The 20,000-nt window shown below is 73.6% G+C and overlaps 16 non-coding genes across 16 annotated transcripts; all 16 read right to left on the bottom strand.

Annotated features, from left to right (window-relative positions):
- Nucleotides 1-228: 228 nt before the first annotated feature.
- LOC131493963 (5S ribosomal RNA) lies at nucleotides 229-347 on the bottom strand. The gene has a single exon (XR_009253035.1). It is a non-coding gene; the product is annotated as a 5S ribosomal RNA (ribosomal RNA).
- Nucleotides 348-1,477: 1,130 nt separating this feature from the next.
- On the bottom strand, nucleotides 1,478-1,596 carry LOC131493962 (5S ribosomal RNA). Its single transcript, XR_009253034.1, has one exon. It is a non-coding gene; the product is annotated as a 5S ribosomal RNA (ribosomal RNA).
- A 1,130-nt stretch (nucleotides 1,597-2,726) lies between these two features.
- On the bottom strand, nucleotides 2,727-2,845 carry LOC131493961 (5S ribosomal RNA). The gene has a single exon (XR_009253033.1). It is a non-coding gene; the product is annotated as a 5S ribosomal RNA (ribosomal RNA).
- A 1,131-nt stretch (nucleotides 2,846-3,976) lies between these two features.
- On the bottom strand, nucleotides 3,977-4,095 carry LOC131494170 (5S ribosomal RNA). Its single transcript, XR_009253235.1, has one exon. It is a non-coding gene; the product is annotated as a 5S ribosomal RNA (ribosomal RNA).
- Nucleotides 4,096-5,218: 1,123 nt separating this feature from the next.
- Nucleotides 5,219-5,337, bottom strand: LOC131493958 (5S ribosomal RNA). Its single transcript, XR_009253031.1, has one exon. It is a non-coding gene; the product is annotated as a 5S ribosomal RNA (ribosomal RNA).
- A 1,120-nt stretch (nucleotides 5,338-6,457) lies between these two features.
- LOC131493957 (5S ribosomal RNA) lies at nucleotides 6,458-6,576 on the bottom strand. Its single transcript, XR_009253030.1, has one exon. It is a non-coding gene; the product is annotated as a 5S ribosomal RNA (ribosomal RNA).
- Nucleotides 6,577-7,707: 1,131 nt separating this feature from the next.
- On the bottom strand, nucleotides 7,708-7,826 carry LOC131493956 (5S ribosomal RNA). The gene has a single exon (XR_009253029.1). It is a non-coding gene; the product is annotated as a 5S ribosomal RNA (ribosomal RNA).
- A 1,130-nt stretch (nucleotides 7,827-8,956) lies between these two features.
- LOC131493955 (5S ribosomal RNA) lies at nucleotides 8,957-9,075 on the bottom strand. Its single transcript, XR_009253028.1, has one exon. It is a non-coding gene; the product is annotated as a 5S ribosomal RNA (ribosomal RNA).
- Nucleotides 9,076-10,206: 1,131 nt separating this feature from the next.
- LOC131493954 (5S ribosomal RNA) lies at nucleotides 10,207-10,325 on the bottom strand. The gene has a single exon (XR_009253027.1). It is a non-coding gene; the product is annotated as a 5S ribosomal RNA (ribosomal RNA).
- Nucleotides 10,326-11,449: 1,124 nt separating this feature from the next.
- On the bottom strand, nucleotides 11,450-11,568 carry LOC131493953 (5S ribosomal RNA). The gene has a single exon (XR_009253026.1). It is a non-coding gene; the product is annotated as a 5S ribosomal RNA (ribosomal RNA).
- Nucleotides 11,569-12,699: 1,131 nt separating this feature from the next.
- Nucleotides 12,700-12,818, bottom strand: LOC131493952 (5S ribosomal RNA). The gene has a single exon (XR_009253025.1). It is a non-coding gene; the product is annotated as a 5S ribosomal RNA (ribosomal RNA).
- Nucleotides 12,819-13,948: 1,130 nt separating this feature from the next.
- On the bottom strand, nucleotides 13,949-14,067 carry LOC131493951 (5S ribosomal RNA). Its single transcript, XR_009253024.1, has one exon. It is a non-coding gene; the product is annotated as a 5S ribosomal RNA (ribosomal RNA).
- Nucleotides 14,068-15,198: 1,131 nt separating this feature from the next.
- LOC131493950 (5S ribosomal RNA) lies at nucleotides 15,199-15,317 on the bottom strand. The gene has a single exon (XR_009253023.1). It is a non-coding gene; the product is annotated as a 5S ribosomal RNA (ribosomal RNA).
- A 1,131-nt stretch (nucleotides 15,318-16,448) lies between these two features.
- Nucleotides 16,449-16,567, bottom strand: LOC131493949 (5S ribosomal RNA). Its single transcript, XR_009253022.1, has one exon. It is a non-coding gene; the product is annotated as a 5S ribosomal RNA (ribosomal RNA).
- Nucleotides 16,568-17,698: 1,131 nt separating this feature from the next.
- Nucleotides 17,699-17,817, bottom strand: LOC131493947 (5S ribosomal RNA). The gene has a single exon (XR_009253020.1). It is a non-coding gene; the product is annotated as a 5S ribosomal RNA (ribosomal RNA).
- A 1,131-nt stretch (nucleotides 17,818-18,948) lies between these two features.
- Nucleotides 18,949-19,067, bottom strand: LOC131493946 (5S ribosomal RNA). The gene has a single exon (XR_009253019.1). It is a non-coding gene; the product is annotated as a 5S ribosomal RNA (ribosomal RNA).
- Between the last annotated feature and the right edge of the window lie 933 nt (nucleotides 19,068-20,000).

The following is a 20,000-nucleotide window of genomic DNA, read 5'->3' as shown; positions in this document are numbered from 1 at the left end:
GTGCGGGCTTGGGGTGCGTGGCGGGGCGGGGCGGGGCGGGGCCGGGCCAGGCCAGGCCAGGCTGCTTTGCTGGCCCGGGAGGGGCAGAGGGATCCGTGGCTGGGATGTGTTTGGCCCCAGCAGCCGCGCTCCCTGGGGAGAGAGGGACCCAGGGAGGGAGGGGGGGAGGGGCGGCGGGCGCCAAAGGAGAGGTCAAGGAGGCCAAAGGCCAAAGGCCAAAAGCGAAAAAGCCTACAGCACCCGGTATTCCCAGGCGGTCTCCCATCCAAGTACTAACCAGGCCCGACCCTGCTTAGCTTCCGAGATCAGACGAGATCGGGCGCGTTCAGGGTGGTATGGCCGTAGACGCGGGCGGCTGGCGCTGGGCGCCTCAAGAGCCTGCTCCACGCGTCCCCAGCCCAGCGGGTGCGGCGCTTCACCCGTGCACGCGCCTGCCTGCCTGCCTGCCTGCCTGCCGCCGCCCTCCGCCGCGGGCCCCGGGCGGGTGGTGGAGGCCGCGCAAGAGGACCCTGGCAAGGCGCTGAGGCGCAAGCCCCGGCGTTCTCCGATCCCGGGACTCTTGCAGGCCGCTCCCGGCTTGGCCCCACGCCCGCCTCCGCTTCCATCCGGCACCGCACCGGACCGCACGTCACCGCACCAGGTCGGGCTACTCACTGGCAAGAGGGTGGAAGCGAGCGTGGGGCATCCGGCCGGCCGTGCCTTCCGGGGCCCGCCCCGCCGGGGTGTCGGCGCCTCCTCCCCAGCCCCAGGGCGAGCGCAGCCAGCCACCCGGCCTTCTCCTCCCGTCTGCCCCACCTGGTGCATACCCACCCCGGAGGCGCCAGCGCCCCCAGTGAACATCAACAGCCCGAGCCCGCTGCCCTAGCGGGGCCTCGCGAAATGCCAGGGACCCTGCCTGGGGATGAGGGCTCGAGGGAGGGGAGAGGTCCAGGACCCAGGGAGCCCAGGCGTGTGGCGGAGTGGGAGTCTGGGGTCTCGCGGCCCCGCCCGCCCGCTCCTGGTTCTCGCATCCACCCACCCAGCCCCCACCCTCCAGTCCCCGGGCGCCAGCCTCCGGTCCCGCCCTCACCGCACACCCCCCCACCCCTCCGTGCGGGTGCGGGTGCCGGTGTGGGTGGTGTCTCAGGAAAGGTGCAAAGCTGGGACGTGGCTTCCAGCCGGTGCAGTGGGATCTGGCCGGGTGCGGGGAGCGGGGAGCGGGGAGCGTGCCCCTCGTGAAGTCCCGGGTGGGGGGGGAGGGGGGGGGTGTGTGCGGGCTTGGGGTGCGTGGCGGGGCGGGGCGGGGCGGGGCCGGGCCAGGCCAGGCCAGGCTGCTTTGCTGGCCCGGGAGGGGCAGAGGGATCCGTGGCTGGGATGTGTTTGGCCCCAGCAGCCGCGCTCCCTGGGGAGAGAGGGACCCAGGGAGGGAGGGGGGGAGGGGCGGCGGGCGCCAAAGGAGAGGTCAAGGAGGCCAAAGGCCAAAGGCCAAAAGCGAAAAAGCCTACAGCACCCGGTATTCCCAGGCGGTCTCCCATCCAAGTACTAACCAGGCCCGACCCTGCTTAGCTTCCGAGATCAGACGAGATCGGGCGCGTTCAGGGTGGTATGGCCGTAGACGCGGGCGGCTGGCGCTGGGCGCCTCAAGAGCCTGCTCCACGCGTCCCCAGCCCAGCGGGTGCGGCGCTTCACCCGTGCACGCGCCTGCCTGCCTGCCTGCCTGCCTGCCGCCGCCCTCCGCCGCGGGCCCCGGGCGGGTGGCGGAGGCCGCGCAAGAGGACCCTGGCAAGGCGCTGAGGCGCAAGCCCCGGCGTTCTCCGATCCCGGGACTCTTGCAGGCCGCTCCCGGCTTGGCCCCACGCCCGCCTCCGCTTCCATCCGGCACCGCACCGGACCGCACGTCACCGCACCAGGTCGGGCTACTCACTGGCAAGAGGGTGGAAGCGAGCGTGGGGCATCCGGCCGGCCGTGCCTTCCGGGGCCCGCCCCGCCGGGGTGTCGGCGCCTCCTCCCCAGCCCCAGGGCGAGCGCAGCCAGCCACCCGGCCTTCTCCTCCCGTCTGCCCCACCTGGTGCATACCCACCCCGGAGGCGCCAGCGCCCCCAGTGAACATCAACAGCCCGAGCCCGCTGCCCTAGCGGGGCCTCGCGAAATGCCAGGGACCCTGCCTGGGGATGAGGGCTCGAGGGAGGGGAGAGGTCCAGGACCCAGGGAGCCCAGGCGTGTGGCGGAGTGGGAGTCTGGGGTCTCGCGGCCCCGCCCGCCCGCTCCTGGTTCTCGCATCCACCCACCCAGCCCCCACCCTCCAGTCCCCGGGCGCCAGCCTCCGGTCCCGCCCTCACCGCACACCCCCCCACCCCTCCGTGCGGGTGCGGGTGCCGGTGTGGGTGGTGTCTCAGGAAAGGTGCAAAGCTGGGACGTGGCTTCCAGCCGGTGCAGTGGGATCTGGCCGGGTGCGGGGAGCGGGGAGCGGGGAGCGTGCCCCTCGTGAAGTGCCGGGTGGGGGGGGAGGGGGGGGGTGTGTGCGGGCTTGGGGTGCGTGGCGGGGCGGGGCGGGGCGGGGCCGGGCCAGGCCAGGCCAGGCTGCTTTGCTGGCCCGGGAGGGGCAGAGGGATCCGTGGCTGGGATGTGTTTGGCCCCAGCAGCCGCGCTCCCTGGGGAGAGAGGGACCCAGGGAGGGAGGGGGGGAGGGGCGGCGGGCGCCAAAGGAGAGGTCAAGGAGGCCAAAGGCCAAAGGCCAAAAGCGAAAAAGCCTACAGCACCCGGTATTCCCAGGCGGTCTCCCATCCAAGTACTAACCAGGCCCGACCCTGCTTAGCTTCCGAGATCAGACGAGATCGGGCGCGTTCAGGGTGGTATGGCCGTAGACGCGGGCGGCTGGCGCTGGGCGCCTCAAGAGCCTGCTCCACGCGTCCCCAGCCCAGCGGGTGCGGCGCTTCACCCGTGCACGCGCCTGCCTGCCTGCCTGCCTGCCTGCCGCCGCCCTCCGCCGCGGGCCCCGGGCGGGTGGCGGAGGCCGCGCAAGAGGACCCTGGCAAGGCGCTGAGGCGCAAGCCCCGGCGTTCTCCGATCCCGGGACTCTTGCAGGCCGCTCCCGGCTTGGCCCCACGCCCGCCTCCGCTTCCATCCGGCACCGCACCGGACCGCACGTCACCGCACCAGGTCGGGCTACTCACTGGCAAGAGGGTGGAAGCGAGCGTGGGGCATCCGGCCGGCCGTGCCTTCCGGGGCCCGCCCCGCCGGGGTGTCGGCGCCTCCTCCCCAGCCCCAGGGCGAGCGCAGCCAGCCACCCGGCCTTCTCCTCCCGTCTGCCCCACCTGGTGCATACCCACCCCGGAGGCGCCAGCGCCCCCAGTGAACATCAACAGCCCGAGCCCGCTGCCCTAGCAGGGCCTCGCGAAATGCCAGGGACCCTGCCTGGGGATGAGGGCTCGAGGGAGGGGAGAGGTCCAGGACCCAGGGAGCCCAGGCGTGTGGCGGAGTGGGAGTCTGGGGTCTCGCGGCCCCGCCCGCCCGCTCCTGGTTCTCGCATCCACCCACCCAGCCCCCACCCTCCAGTCCCCGGGCGCCAACCTCCGGTCCCGCCCTCACCGCACACCCCCCCACCCCTCCGTGCGGGTGCGGGTGCCGGTGTGGGTGGTGTCTCAGGAAAGGTGCAAAGCTGGGACGTGGCTTCCAGCCGGTGCAGTGGGATCTGGCCGGGTGCGGGGAGCGGGGAGCGGGGAGCGTGCCCCTCGTGAAGTGCCGGGTGGGGGGGGAGGGGGGGGGTTGTGTGCGGGCTTGGGGTGCGTGGCGGGGCGGGGCGGGGCGGGGCCGGGCCAGGCCAGGCCAGGCTGCTTTGCTGGCCCGGGAGGGGCAGAGGGATCCGTGGCTGGGATGTGTTTGGCCCCAGCAGCCGCGCTCCCTGGGGAGAGAGGGACCCAGGGAGGGAGGGGGGGAGGGGCGGCGGGCGCCAAAGGAGAGGTCAAGGAGGCCAAAGGCCAAAGGCCAAAAGCGAAAAAGCCTACAGCACCCGGTATTCCCAGGCGGTCTCCCATCCAAGTACTAACCAGGCCCGACCCTGCTTAGCTTCCGAGATCAGACGAGATCGGGCGCGTTCAGGGTGCTATGGCCGTAGACGCGGGCGGCTGGCGCTGGGCGCCTCAAGAGCCTGCTCCACGCGTCCCCAGCCCAGCGGGTGCGGCGCTTCACCCGTGCACGCGCCTGCCTGCCTGCCTGCCTGCCTGCCGCCGCCCTCCGCCGCGGGCCCCGGGCGGGTGGCGGAGGCCGCGCAAGAGGACCCTGGCAAGGCGCTGAGGCGCAAGCCCCGGCGTTCTCCGATCCCGGGACTCTTGCAGGCCGCTCCCGGCTTGGCCCCACGCCCGCCTCCGCTTCCATCCGGCACCGCACCGGACCGCACGTCACCGCACCAGGTCGGGCTACTCACTGGCAAGAGGGTGGAAGCGAGCGTGGGGCATCCGGCCGGCCGTGCCTTCCGGGGCCCGCCCCGCCGGGGTGTCGGCGCCTCCTCCCCAGCCCCAGGGCGAGCGCAGCCAGCCACCCGGCCTTCTCCTCCCGTCTGCCCCACCTGGTGCATACCCACCCCGGAGGCGCCAGCGCCCCCAGTGAACATCAACAGCCCGAGCCCGCTGCCCTAGCGGGGCCTCGCGAAATGCCAGGGACCCTGCCTGGGGATGAGGGCTCGAGGGAGGGGAGAGGTCCAGGACCCAGGGAGCCCAGGCGTGTGGCGGAGTGGGAGTCTGGGGTCTCGCGGCCCCGCCCGCCCGCTCCTGGTTCTCGCATCCACCCACCCAGCCCCCACCCTCCAGTCCCCGGGCGCCAGCCTCCGGTCCCGCCCTCACCGCACACCCCCCCACCCCTCCGTGCGGGTGCGGGTGCCGGTGTGGGTGGTGTCTCAGGAAAGGTGCAAAGCTGGGACGTGGCTTCCAGCCGGTGCAGTGGGATCTGGCCGGGTGCGGGGAGCGGGGAGCGTGCACCTCGTGAAGTGCCGGGTGGGGGGGGAGGGGGGGGGTTGTGTGCGGGCTTGGGGTGCGTGGCGGGGCGGGGCGGGGCGGGGCCGGGCCAGGCCAGGCCAGGCTGCTTTGCTGGCCCGGGAGGGGCAGAGGGATCCGTGGCTGGGATGTGTTTGGCCCCAGCAGCCGCGCTCCCTGGGGAGAGAGGGACCCAGGGAGGGAGGGGGGAGGGGCGGCGGGCGCCAAAGGAGAGGTCAAGGAGGCCAAAGGCCAAAGGCCAAAAGCGAAAAAGCCTACAGCACCCGGTATTCCCAGGCGGTCTCCCATCCAAGTACTAACCAGGCCCGACCCTGCTTAGCTTCCGAGATCAGACGAGATCGGGCGCGTTCAGGGTGGTATGGCCGTAGACGCGGGCGGCTGGCGCTGGGCGCCTCAAGAGCCTGCTCCACGCGTCCCCAGCCCAGCGGGTGCGGCGCTTCACCCGTGCACGCGCCTGCCTGCCTGCCTGCCTGCCGCCGCCCTCCGCCGCGGGCCCCGGGCGGGTGGCGGAGGCCGCGCAAGAGGACCCTGGCAAGGCGCTGAGGCGCAAGCCCCGGCGTTCTCCGATCCCGGGACTCTTGCAGGCCGCTCCCGGCTTGGCCCCACGCCCGCCTCCGCTTCCATCCGGCACCGCACCGGACCGCACGTCACCGCACCAGGTCGGGCTACTCACTGGCAAGAGGGTGGAAGCGAGCGTGGGGCATCCGGCCGGCCGTGCCTTCCGGGGCCCGCCCCGCCGGGGTGTCGGCGCCTCCTCCCCAGCCCCAGGGCGAGCGCAGCCAGCCACCCGGCCTTCTCCTCCCGTCTGCCCCACCTGGTGCATACCCACCCCGGAGGCGCCAGCGCCCCCAGTGAACATCAACAGCCCGAGCCCGCTGCCCTAGCGGGGCCTCGCGAAATGCCAGGGACCCTGCCTGGGGATGAGGGCTCGAGGGAGGGGAGAGGTCCAGGACCCAGGGAGCCCAGGCGTGTGGCGGAGTGGGAGTCTGGGGTCTCGCGGCCCCGCCCGCCCGCTCCTGGTTCTCGCATCCACCCACCCAGCCCCCACCCTCCAGTCCCCGGGCGCCAGCCTCCGGTCCCGCCCTCACCGCACACCCCCCCCACCCCTCCGTGCGGGTGCGGGTGCCGGTGTGGGTGGTGTCTCAGGAAAGGTGCAAAGCTGGGACGTGGCTTCCAGCCGGTGCAGTGGGATCTGGCCGGGTGCGGGGAGCGGGGAGCGTGCCCCTCGTGAAGTGCCGGGTGGGGGGGGAGGGGGGGGGTTGTGTGCGGGCTTGGGGTGCGTGGCGGGGCGGGGCGGGGCGGGGCCGGGCCAGGCCAGGCCAGGCTGCTTTGCTGGCCCGGGAGGGGCAGAGGGATCCGTGGCTAGGATGTGTTTGGCCCCAGCAGCCGCGCTCCCTGGGGAGAGAGGGACCCAGGGAGGGAGGGGGGAGGGGCGGCGGGCGCCAAAGGAGAGGTCAAGGAGGCCAAAGGCCAAAGGCCAAAAGCGAAAAAGCCTACAGCACCCGGTATTCCCAGGCGGTCTCCCATCCAAGTACTAACCAGGCCCGACCCTGCTTAGCTTCCGAGATCAGACGAGATCGGGCGCGTTCAGGGTGGTATGGCCGTAGACGCGGGCGGCTGGCGCTGGGCGCCTCAAGAGCCTGCTCCACGCGTCCCCAGCCCAGCGGGTGCGGCGCTTCACCCGTGCACGCACCTGCCTGCCTGCCTGCCTGCCTGCCGCCGCCCTCCGCCGCGGGCCCCGGGCGGGTGGTGGAGGCCGCGCAAGAGGACCCTGGCAAGGCGCTGAGGCGCAAGCCCCGGCGTTCTCCGATCCCGGGACTCTTGCAGGCCGCTCCCGGCTTGGCCCCACGCCCGCCTCCGCTTCCATCCGGCACCGCACCGGACCGCACGTCACCGCACCAGGTCGGGCTACTCACTGGCAAGAGGGTGGAAGCGAGCGTGGGGCATCCGGCCGGCCGTGCCTTCCGGGGCCCGCCCCGCCGGGGTGTCGGCGCCTCCTCCCCAGCCCCAGGGCGAGCGCAGCCAGCCACCCGGCCTTCTCCTCCCGTCTGCCCCACCTGGTGCATACCCACCCCGGAGGCGCCAGCGCCCCCAGTGAACATCAACAGCCCGAGCCCGCTGCCCTAGCGGGGCCTCGCGAAATGCCAGGGACCCTGCCTGGGGATGAGGGCTCGAGGGAGGGGAGAGGTCCAGGACCCAGGGAGCCCAGGCGTGTGGCGGAGTGGGAGTCTGGGGTCTCGCGGCCCCGCCCGCCCGCTCCTGGTTCTCGCATCCACCCACCCAGCCCCCACCCTCCAGTCCCCGGGCGCCAGCCTCCGGTCCCGCCCTCACCGCACACCCCCCCACCCCTCCGTGCGGGTGCGGGTGCCGGTGTGGGTGGTGTCTCAGGAAAGGTGCAAAGCTGGGACGTGGCTTCCAGCCGGTGCAGTGGGATCTGGCCGGGTGCGGGGAGCGGGGAGCGGGGAGCGTGCCCCTCGTGAAGTGCCGGGTGGGGGGGGAGGGGGGGGGTTGTGTGCGGGCTTGGGGTGCGTGGCGGGGCGGGGCGGGGCGGGGCCGGGCCAGGCCAGGCCAGGCTGCTTTGCTGGCCCGGGAGGGGCAGAGGGATCCGTGGCTGGGATGTGTTTGGCCCCAGCAGCCGCGCTCCCTGGGGAGAGAGGGACCCAGGGAGGGAGGGGGGGAGGGGCGGCGGGCGCCAAAGGAGAGGTCAAGGAGGCCAAAGGCCAAAGGCCAAAAGCGAAAAAGCCTACAGCACCCGGTATTCCCAGGCGGTCTCCCATCCAAGTACTAACCAGGCCCGACCCTGCTTAGCTTCCGAGATCAGACGAGATCGGGCGCGTTCAGGGTGGTATGGCCGTAGACGCGGGCGGCTGGCGCTGGGCGCCTCAAGAGCCTGCTCCACGCGTCCCCAGCCCAGCGGGTGCGGCGCTTCACCCGTGCACGCGCCTGCCTGCCTGCCTGCCTGCCTGCCGCCGCCCTCCGCCGCGGGCCCCGGGCGGGTGGCGGAGGCCGCGCAAGAGGACCCTGGCAAGGCGCTGAGGCGCAAGCCCCGGCGTTCTCCGATCCCGGGACTCTTGCAGGCCGCTCCCGGCTTGGCCCCACGCCCGCCTCCGCTTCCATCCGGCACCGCACCGGACCGCACGTCACCGCACCAGGTCGGGCTACTCACTGGCAAGAGGGTGGAAGCGAGCGTGGGGCATCCGGCCGGCCGTGCCTTCCGGGGCCCGCCCCGCCGGGGTGTCGGCGCCTCCTCCCCAGCCCCAGGGCGAGCGCAGCCAGCCACCCGGCCTTCTCCTCCCGTCTGCCCCACCTGGTGCATACCCACCCCGGAGGCGCCAGCGCCCCCAGTGAACATCAACAGCCCGAGCCCGCTGCCCTAGCGGGGCCTCGCGAAATGCCAGGGACCCTGCCTGGGGATGAGGGCTCGAGGGAGGGGAGAGGTCCAGGACCCAGGGAGCCCAGGCGTGTGGCGGAGTGGGAGTCTGGGGTCTCGCGGCCCCGCCCGCCCGCTCCTGGTTCTGGCATCCACCCACCCAGCCCCCACCCTCCAGTCCCCGGGCGCCAGCCTCCGGTCCCGCCCTCACCGCACACCCCCCCACCCCTCCGTGCGGGTGCGGGTGCCGGTGTGGGTGGTGTCTCAGGAAAGGTGCAAAGCTGGGACGTGGCTTCCAGCCGGTGCAGTGGGATCTGGCCGGGTGCGGGGAGCGGGGAGCGGGGAGCGTGCCCCTCGTGAAGTGCCGGGTGGGGGGGGAGGGGGGGATTGTGTGCGGGCTTGGGGTGCGTGGCGGGGCGGGGCGGGGCGGGGCCGGGCCAGGCCAGGCCAGGCTGCTTTGCTGGCCCGGGAGGGGCAGAGGGATCCGTGGCTGGGATGTGTTTGGCCCCAGCAGCCGCGCTCCCTGGGGAGAGAGGGACCCAGGGAGGGAGGGGGGGAGGGGCGGCGGGCGCCAAAGGAGAGGTCAAGGAGGCCAAAGGCCAAAGGCCAAAAGCGAAAAAGCCTACAGCACCCGGTATTCCCAGGCGGTCTCCCATCCAAGTACTAACCAGGCCCGACCCTGCTTAGCTTCCGAGATCAGACGAGATCGGGCGCGTTCAGGGTGGTATGGCCGTAGACGCGGGCGGCTGGCGCTGGGCGCCTCAAGAGCCTGCTCCACGCGTCCCCAGCCCAGCGGGTGCGGCGCTTCACCCGTGCACGCACCTGCCTGCCTGCCTGCCTGCCTGCCGCCGCCCTCCGCCGCGGGCCCCGGGCGGGTGGTGGAGGCCGCGCAAGAGGACCCTGGCAAGGCGCTGAGGCGCAAGCCCCGGCGTTCTCCGATCCCGGGACTCTTGCAGGCCGCTCCCGGCTTGGCCCCACGCCCGCCTCCGCTTCCATCCGGCACCGCACCGGACCGCACGTCACCGCACCAGGTCGGGCTACTCACTGGCAAGAGGGTGGAAGCGAGCGTGGGGCATCCGGCCGGCCGTGCCTTCCGGGGCCCGCCCCGCCGGGGTGTCGGCGCCTCCTCCCCAGCCCCAGGGCGAGCGCAGCCAGCCACCCGGCCTTCTCCTCCCGTCTGCCCCACCTGGTGCATACCCACCCCGGAGGCGCCAGCGCCCCCAGTGAACATCAACAGCCCGAGCCCGCTGCCCTAGCGGGGCCTCGCGAAATGCCAGGGACCCTGCCTGGGGATGAGGGCTCGAGGGAGGGGAGAGGTCCAGGACCCAGGGAGCCCAGGCGTGTGGCGGAGTGGGAGTCTGGGGTCTCGCGGCCCCGCCCGCCCGCTCCTGGTTCTCGCATCCACCCACCCAGCCCCCACCCTCCAGTCCCCGGGCGCCAGCCTCCGGTCCCGCCCTCACCGCACACCCCCCCACCCCTCCGTGCGGGTGCGGGTGCCGGTGTGGGTGGTGTCTCAGGAAAGGTGCAAAGCTGGGACGTGGCTTCCAGCCGGTGCAGTGGGATCTGGCCGGGTGCGGGGAGCGGGGAGCGGGGAGCGTGCCCCTCGTGAAGTGCCGGGTGGGGGGGGAGGGGGGGGGTTGTGTGCGGGCTTGGGGTGCGTGGCGGGGCGGGGCGGGGCGGGGCCGGGCCAGGCCAGGCCAGGCTGCTTTGCTGGCCCGGGAGGGGCAGAGGGATCCGTGGCTGGGATGTGTTTGGCCCCAGCAGCCGCGCTCCCTGGGGAGAGAGGGACCCAGGGAGGGAGGGGGGGAGGGGCGGCGGGCGCCAAAGGAGAGGTCAAGGAGGCCAAAGGCCAAAGGCCAAAAGCGAAAAAGCCTACAGCACCCGGTATTCCCAGGCGGTCTCCCATCCAAGTACTAACCAGGCCCGACCCTGCTTAGCTTCCGAGATCAGACGAGATCGGGCGCGTTCAGGGTGGTATGGCCGTAGACGCGGGCGGCTGGCGCTGGGCGCCTCAAGAGCCTGCTCCACGCGTCCCCAGCCCAGCGGGTGCGGCGCTTCACCCGTGCACGCGCCTGCCTGCCTGCCTGCCTGCCTGCCGCCGCCCTCCGCCGCGGGCCCCGGGCGGGTGGCGGAGGCCGCGCAAGAGGACCCTGGCAAGGCGCTGAGGCGCAAGCCCCGGCGTTCTCCGATCCCGGGACTCTTGCAGGCCGCTCCCGGCTTGGCCCCACGCCCGCCTCCGCTTCCATCCGGCACCGCACCGGACCGCACGTCACCGCACCAGGTCGGGCTACTCACTGGCAAGAGGGTGGAAGCGAGCGTGGGGCATCCGGCCGGCCGTGCCTTCCGGGGCCCGCCCCGCCGGGGTGTCGGCGCCTCCTCCCCAGCCCCAGGGCGAGCGCAGCCAGCCACCCGGCCTTCTCCTCCCGTCTGCCCCACCTGGTGCATACCCACCCCGGAGGCGCCAGCGCCCCCAGTGAACATCAACAGCCCGAGCCCGCTGCCCTAGCGGGGCCTCGCGAAATGCCAGGGACCCTGCCTGGGGATGAGGGCTCGAGGGAGGGGAGAGGTCCAGGACCCAGGGAGCCCAGGCGTGTGGCGGAGTGGGAGTCTGGGGTCTCGCGGCCCCGCCCGCCCGCTCCTGGTTCTGGCATCCACCCACCCAGCCCCCACCCTCCAGTCCCCGGGCGCCAGCCTCCGGTCCCGCCCTCACCGCACACCCCCCCACCCCTCCGTGCGGGTGCGGGTGCCGGTGTGGGTGGTGTCTCAGGAAAGGTGCAAAGCTGGGACGTGGCTTCCAGCCGGTGCAGTGGGATCTGGCCGGGTGCGGGGAGCGGGGAGCGTGCCCCTCGTGAAGTGCCGGGTGGGGGGGGAGGGGGGGGGTTGTGTGCGGGCTTGGGGTGCGTGGCGGGGCGGGGCGGGGCGGGGCCGGGCCAGGCCAGGCCAGGCTGCTTTGCTGGCCCGGGAGGGGCAGAGGGATCCGTGGCTGGGATGTGTTTGGCCCCAGCAGCCGCGCTCCCTGGGGAGAGAGGGACCCAGGGAGGGAGGGGGGGAGGGGCGGCGGGCGCCAAAGGAGAGGTCAAGGAGGCCAAAGGCCAAAGGCCAAAAGCGAAAAAGCCTACAGCACCCGGTATTCCCAGGCGGTCTCCCATCCAAGTACTAACCAGGCCCGACCCTGCTTAGCTTCCGAGATCAGACGAGATCGGGCGCGTTCAGGGTGGTATGGCCGTAGACGCGGGCGGCTGGCGCTGGGCGCCTCAAGAGCCTGCTCCACGCGTCCCCAGCCCAGCGGGTGCGGCGCTTCACCCGTGCACGCGCCTGCCTGCCTGCCTGCCTGCCTGCCGCCGCCCTCCGCCGCGGGCCCCGGGCGGGTGGCGGAGGCCGCGCAAGAGGACCCTGGCAAGGCGCTGAGGCGCAAGCCCCGGCGTTCTCCGATCCCGGGACTCTTGCAGGCCGCTCCCGGCTTGGCCCCACGCCCGCCTCCGCTTCCATCCGGCACCGCACCGGACCGCACGTCACCGCACCAGGTCGGGCTACTCACTGGCAAGAGGGTGGAAGCGAGCGAGGGGCATCCGGCCGGCCGTGCCTTCCGGGGCCCGCCCCGCCGGGGTGTCGGCGCCTCCTCCCCAGCCCCAGGGCGAGCGCAGCCAGCCACCCGGCCTTCTCCTCCCGTCTGCCCCACCTGGTGCATACCCACCCCGGAGGCGCCAGCGCCCCCAGTGAACATCAACAGCCCGAGCCCGCTGCCCTAGCGGGGCCTCGCGAAATGCCAGGGACCCTGCCTGGGGATGAGGGCTCGAGGGAGGGGAGAGGTCCAGGACCCAGGGAGCCCAGGCGTGTGGCGGAGTGGGAGTCTGGGGTCTCGCGGCCCCGCCCGCCCGCTCCTGGTTCTCGCATCCACCCACCCAGCCCCCACCCTCCAGTCCCCGGGCGCCAGCCTCCGGTCCCGCCCTCACCGCACACCCCCCCACCCCTCCGTGCGGGTGCGGGTGCCGGTGTGGGTGGTGTCTCAGGAAAGGTGCAAAGCTGGGACGTGGCTTCCAGCCGGTGCAGTGGGATCTGGCCGGGTGCGGGGAGCGGGGAGCGGGGAGCGTGCCCCTCGTGAAGTGCCGGGTGGGGGGGGAGGGGGGGGGTTGTGTGCGGGCTTGGGGTGCGTGGCGGGGCGGGGCGGGGCGGGGCCGGGCCAGGCCAGGCCAGGCTGCTTTGCTGGCCCGGGAGGGGCAGAGGGATCCGTGGCTGGGATGTGTTTGGCCCCAGCAGCCGCGCTCCCTGGGGAGAGAGGGACCCAGGGAGGGAGGGGGGGAGGGGCGGCGGGCGCCAAAGGAGAGGTCAAGGAGGCCAAAGGCCAAAGGCCAAAAGCGAAAAAGCCTACAGCACCCGGTATTCCCAGGCGGTCTCCCATCCAAGTACTAACCAGGCCCGACCCTGCTTAGCTTCCGAGATCAGACGAGATCGGGCGCGTTCAGGGTGGTATGGCCGTAGACGCGGGCGGCTGGCGCTGGGCGCCTCAAGAGCCTGCTCCACGCGTCCCCAGCCCAGCGGGTGCGGCGCTTCACCCGTGCACGCGCCTGCCTGCCTGCCTGCCTGCCTGCCGCCGCCCTCCGCCGCGGGCCCCGGGCGGGTGGCGGAGGCCGCGCAAGAGGACCCTGGCAAGGCGCTGAGGCGCAAGCCCCGGCGTTCTCCGATCCCGGGACTCTTGCAGGCCGCTCCCGGCTTGGCCCCACGCCCGCCTCCGCTTCCATCCGGCACCGCACCGGACCGCACGTCACCGCACCAGGTCGGGCTACTCACTGGCAAGAGGGTGGAAGCGAGCGTGGGGCATCCGGCCGGCCGTGCCTTCCGGGGCCCGCCCCGCCGGGGTGTCGGCGCCTCCTCCCCAGCCCCAGGGCGAGCGCAGCCAGCCACCCGGCCTTCTCCTCCCGTCTGCCCCACCTGGTGCATACCCACCCCGGAGGCGCCAGCGCCCCCAGTGAACATCAACAGCCCGAGCCCGCTGCCCTAGCGGGGCCTCGCGAAATGCCAGGGACCCTGCCTGGGGATGAGGGCTCGAGGGAGGGGAGAGGTCCAGGACCCAGGGAGCCCAGGCGTGTGGCGGAGTGGGAGTCTGGGGTCTCGCGGCCCCGCCCGCCCGCTCCTGGTTCTCGCATCCACCCACCCAGCCCCCACCCTCCAGTCCCCGGGCGCCAGCCTCCGGTCCCGCCCTCACCGCACACCCCCCCACCCCTCCGTGCGGGTGCGGGTGCCGGTGTGGGTGGTGTCTCAGGAAAGGTGCAAAGCTGGGACGTGGCTTCCAGCCGGTGCAGTGGGATCTGGCCGGGTGCGGGGAGCGGGGAGCGGGGAGCGTGCCCCTCGTGAAGTGCCGGGTGGGGGGGGAGGGGGGGATTGTGTGCGGGCTTGGGGTGCGTGGCGGGGCGGGGCGGGGCGGGGCCGGGCCAGGCCAGGCCAGGCTGCTTTGCTGGCCCGGGAGGGGCAGAGGGATCCGTGGCTGGGATGTGTTTGGCCCCAGCAGCCGCGCTCCCTGGGGAGAGAGGGACCCAGGGAGGGAGGGGGGGAGGGGCGGCGGGCGCCAAAGGAGAGGTCAAGGAGGCCAAAGGCCAAAGGCCAAAAGCGAAAAAGCCTACAGCACCCGGTATTCCCAGGCGGTCTCCCATCCAAGTACTAACCAGGCCCGACCCTGCTTAGCTTCCGAGATCAGACGAGATCGGGCGCGTTCAGGGTGGTATGGCCGTAGACGCGGGCGGCTGGCGCTGGGCGCCTCAAGAGCCTGCTCCACGCGTCCCCAGCCCAGCGGGTGCGGCGCTTCACCCGTGCACGCGCCTGCCTGCCTGCCTGCCTGCCTGCCGCCGCCCTCCGCCGCGGGCCCCGGGCGGGTGGCGGAGGCCGCGCAAGAGGACCCTGGCAAGGCGCTGAGGCGCAAGCCCCGGCGTTCTCCGATCCCGGGACTCTTGCAGGCCGCTCCCGGCTTGGCCCCACGCCCGCCTCCGCTTCCATCCGGCACCGCACCGGACCGCACGTCACCGCACCAGGTCGGGCTACTCACTGGCAAGAGGGTGGAAGCGAGCGTGGGGCATCCGGCCGGCCGTGCCTTCCGGGGCCCGCCCCGCCGGGGTGTCGGCGCCTCCTCCCCAGCCCCAGGGCGAGCGCAGCCAGCCACCCGGCCTTCTCCTCCCGTCTGCCCCACCTGGTGCATACCCACCCCGGAGGCGCCAGCGCCCCCAGTGAACATCAACAGCCCGAGCCCGCTGCCCTAGCGGGGCCTCGCGAAATGCCAGGGACCCTGCCTGGGGATGAGGGCTCGAGGGAGGGGAGAGGTCCAGGACCCAGGGAGCCCAGGCGTGTGGCGGAGTGGGAGTCTGGGGTCTCGCGGCCCCGCCCGCCCGCTCCTGGTTCTCGCATCCACCCACCCAGCCCCCACCCTCCAGTCCCCGGGCGCCAGCCTCCGGTCCCGCCCTCACCGCACACCCCCCCACCCCTCCGTGCGGGTGCGGGTGCCGGTGTGGGTGGTGTCTCAGGAAAGGTGCAAAGCTGGGACGTGGCTTCCAGCCGGTGCAGTGGGATCTGGCCGGGTGCGGGGAGCGGGGAGCGGGGAGCGTGCCCCTCGTGAAGTGCCGGGTGGGGGGGGAGGGGGGGGGTTGTGTGCGGGCTTGGGGTGCGTGGCGGGGCGGGGCGGGGCGGGGCCGGGCCAGGCCAGGCCAGGCTGCTTTGCTGGCCCGGGAGGGGCAGAGGGATCCGTGGCTGGGATGTGTTTGGCCCCAGCAGCCGCGCTCCCTGGGGAGAGAGGGACCCAGGGAGGGAGGGGGGGAGGGGCGGCGGGCGCCAAAGGAGAGGTCAAGGAGGCCAAAGGCCAAAGGCCAAAAGCGAAAAAGCCTACAGCACCCGGTATTCCCAGGCGGTCTCCCATCCAAGTACTAACCAGGCCCGACCCTGCTTAGCTTCCGAGATCAGACGAGATCGGGCGCGTTCAGGGTGGTATGGCCGTAGACGCGGGCGGCTGGCGCTGGGCGCCTCAAGAGCCTGCTCCACGCGTCCCCAGCCCAGCGGGTGCGGCGCTTCACCCGTGCACGCGCCTGCCTGCCTGCCTGCCTGCCTGCCGCCGCCCTCCGCCGCGGGCCCCGGGCGGGTGGCGGAGGCCGCGCAAGAGGACCCTGGCAAGGCGCTGAGGCGCAAGCCCCGGCGTTCTCCGATCCCGGGACTCTTGCAGGCCGCTCCCGGCTTGGCCCCACGCCCGCCTCCGCTTCCATCCGGCACCGCACCGGACCGCACGTCACCGCACCAGGTCGGGCTACTCACTGGCAAGAGGGTGGAAGCGAGCGTGGGGCATCCGGCCGGCCGTGCCTTCCGGGGCCCGCCCCGCCGGGGTGTCGGCGCCTCCTCCCCAGCCCCAGGGCGAGCGCAGCCAGCCACCCGGCCTTCTCCTCCCGTCTGCCCCACCTGGTGCATACCCACCCCGGAGGCGCCAGCGCCCCCAGTGAACATCAACAGCCCGAGCCCGCTGCCCTAGCGGGGCCTCGCGAAATGCCAGGGACCCTGCCTGGGGATGAGGGCTCGAGGGAGGGGAGAGGTCCAGGACCCAGGGAGCCCAGGCGTGTGGCGGAGTGGGAGTCTGGGGTCTCGCGGCCCCGCCCGCCCGCTCCTGGTTCTCGCATCCACCCACCCAGCCCCCACCCTCCAGTCCCCGGGCGCCAGCCTCCGGTCCCGCCCTCACCGCACACCCCCCCACCCCTCCGTGCGGGTGCGGGTGCCGGTGTGGGTGGTGTCTCAGGAAAGGTGCAAAGCTGGGACGTGGCTTCCAGCCGGTGCAGTGGGATCTGGCCGGGTGCGGGGAGCGGGGAGCGGGGAGCGTGCCCCTCGTGAAGTGCCGGGTGGGGGGGGAGGGGGGGGGTTGTGTGCGGGCTTGGGGTGCGTGGCGGGGCGGGGCGGGGCGGGGCCGGGCCAGGCCAGGCCAGGCTGCTTTGCTGGCCCGGGAGGGGCAGAGGGATCCGTGGCTGGGATGTGTTTGGCCCCAGCAGCCGCGCTCCCTGGGGAGAGAGGGACCCAGGGAGGGAGGGGGGGAGGGGCGGCGGGCGCCAAAGGAGAGGTCAAGGAGGCCAAAGGCCAAAGGCCAAAAGCGAAAAAGCCTACAGCACCCGGTATTCCCAGGCGGTCTCCCATCCAAGTACTAACCAGGCCCGACCCTGCTTAGCTTCCGAGATCAGACGAGATCGGGCGCGTTCAGGGTGGTATGGCCGTAGACGCGGGCGGCTGGCGCTGGGCGCCTCAAGAGCCTGCTCCACGCGTCCCCAGCCCAGCGGGTGCGGCGCTTCACCCGTGCACGCGCCTGCCTGCCTGCCTGCCTGCCTGCCGCCGCCCTCCGCCGCGGGCCCCGGGCGGGTGGCGGAGGCCGCGCAAGAGGACCCTGGCAAGGCGCTGAGGCGCAAGCCCCGGCGTTCTCCGATCCCGGGACTCTTGCAGGCCGCTCCCGGCTTGGCCCCACGCCCGCCTCCGCTTCCATCCGGCACCGCACCGGACCGCACGTCACCGCACCAGGTCGGGCTACTCACTGGCAAGAGGGTGGAAGCGAGCGTGGGGCATCCGGCCGGCCGTGCCTTCCGGGGCCCGCCCCGCCGGGGTGTCGGCGCCTCCTCCCCAGCCCCAGGGCGAGCGCAGCCAGCCACCCGGCCTTCTCCTCCCGTCTGCCCCACCTGGTGCATACCCACCCCGGAGGCGCCAGCGCCCCCAGTGAACATCAACAGCCCGAGCCCGCTGCCCTAGCGGGGCCTCGCGAAATGCCAGGGACCCTGCCTGGGGATGAGGGCTCGAGGGAGGGGAGAGGTCCAGGACCCAGGGAGCCCAGGCGTGTGGCGGAGTGGGAGTCTGGGGTCTCGCGGCCCCGCCCGCCCGCTCCTGGTTCTGGCATCCACCCACCCAGCCCCCACCCTCCAGTCCCCGGGCGCCAGCCTCCGGTCCCGCCCTCACCGCACACCCCCCCACCCCTCCGTGCGGGTGCGGGTGCCGGTGTGGGTGGTGTCTCAGGAAAGGTGCAAAGCTGGGACGTGGCTTCCAGCCGGTGCAGTGGGATCTGGCCGGGTGCGGGGAGCGGGGAGCGGGGAGCGTGCCCCTCGTGAAGTGCCGGGTGGGGGGGGAGGGGGGGGGTTGTGTGCGGGCTTGGGGTGCGTGGCGGGGCGGGGCGGGGCGGGGCCGGGCCAGGCCAGGCCAGGCTGCTTTGCTGGCCCGGGAGGGGCAGAGGGATCCGTGGCTGGGATGTGTTTGGCCCCAGCAGCCGCGCTCCCTGGGGAGAGAGGGACCCAGGGAGGGAGGGGGGGAGGGGCGGCGGGCGCCAAAGGAGAGGTCAAGGAGGCCAAAGGCCAAAGGCCAAAAGCGAAAAAGCCTACAGCACCCGGTATTCCCAGGCGGTCTCCCATCCAAGTACTAACCAGGCCCGACCCTGCTTAGCTTCCGAGATCAGACGAGATCGGGCGCGTTCAGGGTGGTATGGCCGTAGACGCGGGCGGCTGGCGCTGGGCGCCTCAAGAGCCTGCTCCACGCGTCCCCAGCCCAGCGGGTGCGGCGCTTCACCCGTGCACGCGCCTGCCTGCCTGCCTGCCTGCCTGCCGCCGCCCTCCGCCGCGGGCCCCGGGCGGGTGGCGGAGGCCGCGCAAGAGGACCCTGGCAAGGCGCTGAGGCGCAAGCCCCGGCGTTCTCCGATCCCGGGACTCTTGCAGGCCGCTCCCGGCTTGGCCCCACGCCCGCCTCCGCTTCCATCCGGCACCGCACCGGACCGCACGTCACCGCACCAGGTCGGGCTACTCACTGGCAAGAGGGTGGAAGCGAGCGTGGGGCATCCGGCCGGCCGTGCCTTCCGGGGCCCGCCCCGCCGGGGTGTCGGCGCCTCCTCCCCAGCCCCAGGGCGAGCGCAGCCAGCCACCCGGCCTTCTCCTCCCGTCTGCCCCACCTGGTGCATACCCACCCCGGAGGCGCCAGCGCCCCCAGTGAACATCAACAGCCCGAGCCCGCTGCCCTAGCGGGGCCTCGCGAAATGCCAGGGACCCTGCCTGGGGATGAGGGCTCGAGGGAGGGGAGAGGTCCAGGACCCAGGGAGCCCAGGCGTGTGGCGGAGTGGGAGTCTGGGGTCTCGCGGCCCCGCCCGCCCGCTCCTGGTTCTCGCATCCACCCACCCAGCCCCCACCCTCCAGTCCCCGGGCGCCAGCCTCCGGTCCCGCCCTCACCGCACACCCCCCCACCCCTCCGTGCGGGTGCGGGTGCCGGTGTGGGTGGTGTCTCAGGAAAGGTGCAAAGCTGGGACGTGGCTTCCAGCCGGTGCAGTGGGATCTGGCCGGGTGCGGGGAGCGGGGAGCGGGGAGCGTGCCCCTCGTGAAGTGCCGGGTGGGGGGGGAGGGGGGGGGTTGTGTGCGGGCTTGGGGTGCGTGGCGGGGCGGGGCGGGGCGGGGCCGGGCCAGGCCAGGCCAGGCTGCTTTGCTGGCCCGGGAGGGGCAGAGGGATCCGTGGCTGGGATGTGTTTGGCCCCAGCAGCCGCGCTCCCTGGGGAGAGAGGGACCCAGGGAGGGAGGGGGGGAGGGGCGGCGGGCGCCAAAGGAGAGGTCAAGGAGGCCAAAGGCCAAAGGCCAAAAGCGAAAAAGCCTACAGCACCCGGTATTCCCAGGCGGTCTCCCATCCAAGTACTAACCAGGCCCGACCCTGCTTAGCTTCCGAGATCAGACGAGATCGGGCGCGTTCAGGGTGGTATGGCCGTAGACGCGGGCGGCTGGCGCTGGGCGCCTCAAGAGCCTGCTCCACGCGTCCCCAGCCCAGCGGGTGCGGCGCTTCACCCGTGCACGCGCCTGCCTGCCTGCCTGCCTGCCTGCCGCCGCCCTCCGCCGCGGGCCCCGGGCGGGTGGCGGAGGCCGCGCAAGAGGACCCTGGCAAGGCGCTGAGGCGCAAGCCCCGGCGTTCTCCGATCCCGGGACTCTTGCAGGCCGCTCCCGGCTTGGCCCCACGCCCGCCTCCGCTTCCATCCGGCACCGCACCGGACCGCACGTCACCGCACCAGGTCGGGCTACTCACTGGCAAGAGGGTGGAAGCGAGCGTGGGGCATCCGGCCGGCCGTGCCTTCCGGGGCCCGCCCCGCCGGGGTGTCGGCGCCTCCTCCCCAGCCCCAGGGCGAGCGCAGCCAGCCACCCGGCCTTCTCCTCCCGTCTGCCCCACCTGGTGCATACCCACCCCGGAGGCGCCAGCGCCCCCAGTGAACATCAACAGCCCGAGCCCGCTGCCCTAGCGGGGCCTCGCGAAATGCCAGGGACCCTGCCTGGGGATGAGGGCTCGAGGGAGGGGAGAGGTCCAGGACCCAGGGAGCCCAGGCGTGTGGCGGAGTGGGAGTCTGGGGTCTCGCGGCCCCGCCCGCCCGCTCCTGGTTCTCGCATCCACCCACCCAGCCCCCACCCTCCAGTCCCCGGGCGCCAGCCTCCGGTCCCGCCCTCACCGCACACCCCCCCACCCCTCCGTGCGGGTGCGGGTGCCGGTGTGGGTGGTGTCTCAGGAAAGGTGCAAAGCTGGGACGTGGCTTCCAGCCGGTGCAGTGGGATCTGGCCGGGTGCGGGGAGCGGGGAGCGGGGAGCGTGCCCCTCGTGAAGTGCCGGGTGGGGGGGGAGGGGGGGGGTTGTGTGCGGGCTTGGGGTGCGTGGCGGGGCGGG

The sequence above is a fragment of the Neofelis nebulosa genome, chromosome 13, assembly GCF_028018385.1.
Source record: "Neofelis nebulosa isolate mNeoNeb1 chromosome 13, mNeoNeb1.pri, whole genome shotgun sequence".
Classification (NCBI taxonomy): Eukaryota; Metazoa; Chordata; class Mammalia; order Carnivora; family Felidae; genus Neofelis; species Neofelis nebulosa.
Note: the sequence above shows the minus strand (reverse complement) of the source record. Positions and strands in the feature narration are given on the sequence as shown.